The sequence below is a fragment of the Hemicordylus capensis genome, chromosome 1, assembly GCF_027244095.1.
Source record: "Hemicordylus capensis ecotype Gifberg chromosome 1, rHemCap1.1.pri, whole genome shotgun sequence".
In the NCBI taxonomy this organism is placed as follows: domain Eukaryota; kingdom Metazoa; phylum Chordata; class Lepidosauria; order Squamata; family Cordylidae; genus Hemicordylus; species Hemicordylus capensis.
In genome coordinates this window covers 420,785,404-420,791,403 of record NC_069657.1, presented here as the reverse complement: position 1 = coordinate 420,791,403, position 6,000 = coordinate 420,785,404, and the positions used below count along the sequence as shown (strand labels likewise).

General features: G+C 48.8%; 1 protein-coding gene across 6 annotated transcripts in view; it reads left to right on the top strand.

Moving 5' to 3' along the window:
* The first annotated feature begins 487 nt into the window (after positions 1-487).
* The window catches only part of TRAF5 (TNF receptor associated factor 5), a 44,060-nt gene continuing 38,547 nt past the window's right edge, over positions 488-6,000 (top strand). Inside the window, exon 1 of one of the 6 annotated variants that reach the window (XM_053310284.1) lies at positions 488-1,041. The gene's annotated coding sequence lies outside the window, so the exon portion shown is untranslated. Of the gene's footprint in view, positions 1,042-1,099; positions 1,606-1,645; positions 1,978-6,000 lie in introns of those variants that run through there. The other 5 variants (XM_053310298.1, XM_053310266.1, XM_053310305.1 and 2 more) reach the window with 5 other exon arrangements.

The window sequence follows — 6,000 nt, the reverse complement described above, 5'->3', positions numbered from 1 at the left end:
AACTAACTAACTAACCCAGGACCCCTAGCTCCTGAGGGCCCCACAGCTTCACCCCTCTCTATTTTCATCTCCCTCACTCAGAGGGCTTGGAGTGAACACCCCCTCCCACAGACTGGGAAACATACCAGTGGGGAGGGGATTCGAACCAGCAATCTCTGGCTTGCTAATCAAGTCATTTCCCTACCTCGCCATTAGGTGGCTTTCTCTACAGTACATGCAGTCTAAATCTCTAGATGCCTTGTGGCAACACATACTCCGTGTGTTTATTGCAGAACTACATGGACATGTTGAAAACAAAACATTCTCAGCATGCCCTTGCTCTCACTCCTAGGACACACGCCCCACACTCCGAACAGGATCCAGAGTAGGAGGGCAGAGCAAAGAGTGGGCTGCTGGCCAGTCAGTGGGCCCGCCCCCTCCTGGGTCCACAGACATGTGTCTCCCCTCCCCACCAGCCACAAACACACTTTTAATAAGTACGACCCTGCGTGGGCATCTGGCGGGAAGGGGGAGGCAAGAGGGGGCAGTTGCCTCCCCTGGACTGAGCCAATTCCCATTGAATTCAATGGGGCATGCGGCCAGGGAGGGGGGATATTGGATTGCTAGCTTTGCCCCCGCCCTGAAAAAGTCCTGAGGACGCCTATGTGACCGCGCACCCCACATCTTGCTGTGAGCGGAGTCTCTCCCCAAGGAAGCGGCTTGCTCTCACTGCGCTTCTGCCTGAAGGCAGCGTGGCTCAGTTGCCACGAAACTGAAAGCAGCGGTGAGGACTGGAGCGCCTGGCCGGGGCACAGAGCTACTTCCTCGCTGCAACACAGCAGCGCCGCCAGTTGCTCCTGCCGCTTCAGCGGCCCTTGAAAGGGGCAGGGCCCAGTCACGGCAGCAGGAAAAGTTTACTCTGCGCTGCAGAGCGGCTGGCTTGAGGGACTGAGGCGGCTCCAGTCCCGGCGGCGACGCTGCTTTCCCGGGAACAAGGCGGAGGTGGGAGCGTGCACGCGCGGCGGCTATTCCGGCAGGCCGCCTTTGCAATCTCCAACTCAGGTAAATCAGAGAAAGGGCGTCGGAGGAGGAGAAAAAGACCGGCAGTCCTCCTGTGCCTGCTTGCCGAGGAGGAGTAAGCTCTGGGGCACAGTTATTTTCGGAAGAAACATCACGTGCCTAGGATGGGGCTGCGCACTGCCAAAGGCCCGCCCTCTGGCTGCCTCCGGCGCCCACGCTTGGAGGGAGGTGCCGGCGCTTAGAACAAAAGCCTTGACTCGAGCCGCCCCTTCGCGTGCCTCTGGCGGAGTAGGAAGCCTGCTTCTAGATGCTGGGAATACGCGCGCCCCACCCACCAGCTTTGGCTACGTCAGTCCTCTCCCGCCCCCTAGCAGTCCTACGAGTTGCTCCCCCACGTGCGCCTCTGAAGAGACTCCGCTTGCAGCCGCCACCGCTACTGCCGCTGCCATTGGCTTGCCCGGGACCGCTAGAATTGCCACTGCTGGGCGGGCGCTCAGTGTGGGGAAAGGGCTCCCTTCCTCCTAAGAAGCTGGCTGCTGCTGTTGAGGGATTAAAAGCGGAGCAGCCGCCCGCGCGCGTTTGAGCCTGAGAAGGGGCGCTACGCAGGTAAGGCAGGCGGTGGCAGCGCAGCCGGCTTGGGGATGGAGGTTCTGAAGGCGCCTTCCTGCGATAGGAGCCGCACGCCCTGCTGTACAGTTCGCTGGATCTTGTCATATTGTTGCTAAAAGACTTGGTCGCAATTGGTTGCTGTTTCCACGGGGTAAAGGAAAAGTGTGTCGTTAAGTCGATTTCGACTCCTGGCGCCCACAGAGCCCTGTGGTTTTCTTTGGTAGAATACAGGAGCGGTTTACCGTTGCGTACTTGGGTGGGAAATGCTGGGGAGTAAAGGCATGCCAACACTGTGAACTGCTGGATTACAGTGCAAGCTGTGCATTTCTGCTGGAAAATACTGTGGAGTTCTGTAAGACTTGGTCCCAGGTAAATGTGCATGAGTTTGGGGGGAAGGTCTTGGGTAGAGACTGTGTCTGCTTTGAACATAGCAATGACTACGCCACCCCCACCCCTTTACTGTTTACTCCCCACCAGGGCTTGTCCAGTTTCAGATAATGCTTGACAAGCTTCCATGGGCTGCCTTCTGCCTGGGTGGGCTCCTGAGTGTTGCTTCACAACCATCACACAAAGGATTTGGGTTACCTAGGAAGCTGCTTAAACTGACTCAGACCATTGGTCCGTCTAGCTCATTATTGTTTACATTACTGTAGCTCTCTGAGGTTTCAGATGGGTCTTTCCCAGCAGCCCTACTTGGAGATGCCAGAGATTGAACCTGGGCACTCCTACATGCAAAGCAGATGCTCCTCCACTGAGCTATAGTTCTTCTCCATGGTTCCTGAGGTAGTCTTGAGGATCAGTAGTGGGCTCTTCTGAGGGCCCTGGACAGCTGTCATGTGATGCTAGTCCTGATCTCCACTGAGGTAGGAGAGTGAACAGCCAGGGATAGGACTGAAGCACCTCTGCTACTGAAGCTTATGTGCCAGAAATATTACAGTGGTCTGGAAGCTAAGTGTGAATGCACCAGACTTCAGCTTGAAAAGCACAGTGAGTGGGGGTGTTGAGAGGTATTCTTAAAAACTGTGGAAGTTAATACAGTACTTCAGCTGTCATGCAGATGGGAAATGAAAGAAACTCCAGTAAAGGGATAAGTCCTCCATCCACTATGTGGTGGGAACGAAATGTGTTCTATGTATGGACTGCATAAGACTCTCTAAAGTGTTGTTTCAGAGGGGTAGGGGCTTTAGTTGGTCACAGCAAGAAGCCCTGCCTGAAAGCTGCTTCACATGCTACAAGACTTAGTCTGTATATTGTTTGTCACATATGAAGGGATATGCGGGGGTTTTCAGCTGCTTCTCCATATGGCAGTTGCTTCTTGAAAGTGAAGTGCTAGCTACAGCGCTCTGATAAAAATAGGCTTGTACCTGTGGTGAGTGAGAATTGCCTCCAGTTGACCATGATGTGAAGCCTTCCAAAAGGTTTGTGACCTTTGTTATGACTAATGAAAAAGGTATAGTTTAGTTAGGTGGGCCAGCAAAATCATTGGGTCACTAACTATTGTTTAGTCATTTTCCAAGTCAAGGGTATGAGGCTCATGAGTTGGAGTTCTGTGAAAAGTACCCACAGTGATAGATGTATGCAGAAAAACAATGAGACCTCTATATAAAATGAAAGACGCATCAAGTATGTGAAGTGTTAATTCTATGTAGAATTGAGTATTCCCCCTAAAGTTGCTCTGAGTTGCTTTTTTCCTAGTCCATATGTTTGCTTTTGTTTACTTGAGAGATTTATGCCCCACCCTGTTGAGTACTGATTTGAATGATCCCCAAGGTAGCTTATAGGAAGTTAAATAATATAAGGTTATGATGGTAGAGCAGTTAAGCGATGCTGCAGGAATGTGGTGTTAAAGCCCCACCCTAGGTCTCCGGTATACCTGCTGCTGTCTTTATGGGCCTGTGATGAGCCCAGGAGACATTAGCTGCCCTCCAGGATGCACACAGCACCAATGTCAGTCAGGGATGGAGCTTCTCACGCAGACACTCCTGGCTCATCTTTGTTGGTGGAGCAGTCGAGAGTGATGTTAAAAGCTATCATTAGCTTTCTGGTGTTTCTGCTGTCCAGAGACTTTCTATTGACCCAGGGGATGTTGTCTTTTTGCTGATCCATACGGAGTACACTGTTCTTTGTTGGGTGTTACTGAATATCACAAGCAGGGCCACGTGAATGCTGGAAGACGACCGATGCATTCTTTTTTTTACAGTTGGTGAGCGGGAAAGAGACAGACTTACTGGAGGACAGCTGTTTGTCCCTGCTTCATCACAATAAAGGGCCCATGTATACAGAATAAAATCTCAAAAGTATTTCAAGTGTGAATTAGGTTATGGTTGGTCATATTCAGAACATATTAAAAGCATTTATTGGACATTGTGGTAACTGTAGGCATGATTGCCAGGAGGTAATTAACTAGCAGCAGTTCCATTATATGATAGGACACACGAAGGAATGCAGCTTCTTCGGGAATGCATGGGCCATAAATAAAACAAGCCCCGGAATAGGCTATGATGTAATGGCAAGTCTGTGATTTTATTTGTAAAATGTGACTTCTGTGGAAATGAGGATTGTATGTAGACATCTTTTGGAGTTTGTGCTGAAGTGGAAAATAAGGTATTCAGCACCCATTTTTAATCCCTGGAGAGCAGTATTTTCTGCAATAACGAGGGCTGTATGCATCAGCTTTTGACAAATTATACTTATTCATCCAATGCTCTTTCTGATGAAGAGCTGTATGTTCAAAATGCACTAGTTCTCTTTGAAGGGTGCTACAAAAAGGCTATTTCCTGCATTTCAGTTGTTCTTATAGCTGTAATATGAATCTATGATCCTACTGCTATATTCTGGCTCTTGTAGATAAGGACTTTTACAATGAGAATGCACTCAAGTGGGTAACAATATTGAGTGTCCACACCCACTTTTAACCGTGGAGAAAACTGTGCTCTGCACTTCCTTTCTCTCAATGTATCCAGGTTCTCAGCAGCTTAATTGTGTGCAGTTCTTGGAAAATGCAGAGAAAAGGGCATCTTTCTGATTAAGAACATAACAACAGCCCTGCTGGATCAGGCCCAAGGCCCATCTAGTCCAGCATCCTGTTTCAAACAGTGGCCCACCAGATGCCACTGGAAGCCACAGACAGGAGTTGAGGGCGTGCCCTCTCTCCTGCCATTACTCCCCAGGCTGCAACTGGTTCTCAGAGGCATCCACCACCTGATTGTTGGTGGTTCCGCTTCATATCATTGTTGATCGATTTCTTTCTTTTTTAAATCAGTGCTGTGGATATTGGCAATTGGATCACTTACATTACTATGTAGGTTTGGGTTTTGGTGGTTCAAATATTTATTACAAGTTCAAACACTTTACAAAACTGGAAAATGGATGGCAAAATGACATGCATTCTTCAGAATTCAAAAAATATCCAGACTAAAACATTCCCATTCTTTTTCATATTTATTAACCATGTATTGATTCACTCAGGTAGCCCAGATACCTGGGCTATCTGTATTGCATAGTTTTTCAGTGTCATAAGGACTGGCCCTACCTGCAAAATTTGCTGTGCATTAATTATCTTTTGCAGCATTGCATTTTATTAGATTCTAACCACTTCATTACCATATTTCACTATGAGAGTATACACGTACTTCTGCTACAAATATATTTACTTTCACATCATGCACCCTATTACAAAGTGTTAAAAGCACCTTCTTTATGAGGCTAGGCTACAGCATCTGGGGCTCTTTACCTTGGAAATGAGGTGACTAAGGGGAGACATGACTGAGGTGTATAAAATTATGCATGGAGTGGAGAGGGTGGATCGAGAAAATTTTCTCTCTCACACACAACACTAGAACGAGGGGTCATCCCATGAAACTGAAGGTTGGGAAATTTAGGACCGACGAGAGGAAGTACTTTTTCACACACCGCATAATTAATCTATGAAATTCTTTGCCGTGGGATGTGGTGATGGCCACCAGCTTGGATGGCTTTAAAAAGGCCTTAGACCAGGCCTGTTCAATTTAGCCGCCGCCCCCCCCCCCGATGTTTTGTAACTACAACTCCCATAATCGCCTTGAACCATTTTGGAAGGGCGTTATAGAAATCGAATGAATGAGTAAATCAATAATCCCAAACCACAGTGGCCAACAGCCAGGGATTATGTGAGTTGGAGGCCAACATATGCAGGAGGGCCAAAGTTGAGCAGCCCTGGCTTAGACAAATTCATGGAGGACAGGACTATCAGTGGCTACTAGTCTGGTGGCTGTGGGCCACCTCCAGCCCCAGAGGCACGATGCCTCAGTATTAGTTGCAGGGGAGCAACAACAGGAGAGAAGGCATATCCTCATCTCTTGCCTGTGGGCTCCCCAGAGGCATCATGGTGAGTCACCATGATGCTGGACTAAA